Source organism: Acyrthosiphon pisum, chromosome A2 (genome assembly GCF_005508785.2).
Source record: "Acyrthosiphon pisum isolate AL4f chromosome A2, pea_aphid_22Mar2018_4r6ur, whole genome shotgun sequence".
NCBI lineage: Eukaryota > Metazoa > Arthropoda > Insecta > Hemiptera > Aphididae > Acyrthosiphon > Acyrthosiphon pisum.
In genome coordinates, this window is record NC_042495.1 from 115,571,355 (window position 1) to 115,572,685 (window position 1,331).

Genomic DNA, 1,331 nt, shown 5'->3' on the forward strand with positions numbered 1-1,331 from the left:
CATTGCGACCGTTACCGGACGGCGCACGAATATAAACCGCACACCGGCGGCTTAGAGAGATCGCGAGCTACGCGAATCGAGCATAAGAGGTGACGAAAAAGGCTCGAAAGTCGTCGAAATCGTGTGAAAAGGGGAAATTTTCGAAAATCTCAAAAATCTGCGGAATGATAAGAAAATTGGCGATAACGCGGCCGCGGCGACGGAATTTTTTCATTGGCGGTTCCATATTTGCTGCGTCGCGCCTGTCGGAAAAAAACGGCGACTAACCGTGTTTTATAATATAAGAGACTAGATTCTGGTGTTTGTCATCCCGCCTGCGGCGGAAAGACTGTGTGGGCGGTGGTGCATCTTTGTCGTTTCGTCTCGGGCTGGGTTTTTCGATCCGGCCTGCGGCGGGAACGCGGGGTCGTCGGGTATTGTGTTTTGTCGTGTTGGCAGCCACCACCACCACCGCCACCGCCACGGCCACGGCCACGACCACTCTTATTGCCACGGCCACTCCCCCCCCTCTGTTCGCATAGAAATAAATATTTCCGTACATCTATAAAACAAAACGATAAATAAATAATTATTATAAAAAAAAAATTAACGATATTCAATTAATCTACAGGGCGTAGGAGTTTTTCCTGTGAGGTACTTTTTGCGTAGGTATACAATACTCTGTATCAACCCCCCCCCCCCCCCCCTAAATAGGTATCGAGCTGTAGATTAATGAAAAAGTATTATAATTAAGGTATAGTAACTATAATATAAAATATAATTTTGGAAAATTGTAAAAACACCCTAAAATAAATCTTTAATAAATGTTTCTATGCTGTGTGATTTTAATAAATGATAATTAAGCTTAAATCGAAAAAGGTGGGTAAGTGGATGTCGCTCTGCTGTACAGTAGGTTAGAAGTGGGTCACTGTATAATGGACAGTATTAAATTTGAATCCAATGATATAATATCACTGTATAAGAAAAACGATTCTGAGCGGAGACGGTATATCAGTCTATGTATTAGACATATATATACTTATCTATGGTATTAAAAAAAAATTGACCTATAATAGGTACCTATAATAAATTCCAAATTAATCATATCATAATATCTATTAGGTACTTATAAGTTATAACGCGTTATACATCAACAAAAAACCGTGGTAAAATCATAGATATATAATAGTATACTTTAGAAGTTTCAAGTACCCACGAATAATATTATACAATCACAACAAAATAACTAAAATAGTTATCCTAGGTTTTTAATATGTAATTTCGTCCAAATTTGTACTTAAAATGACTATAAAATAAACTGTGTAAATGTATTTTTTAGATTTTTTGGTAAC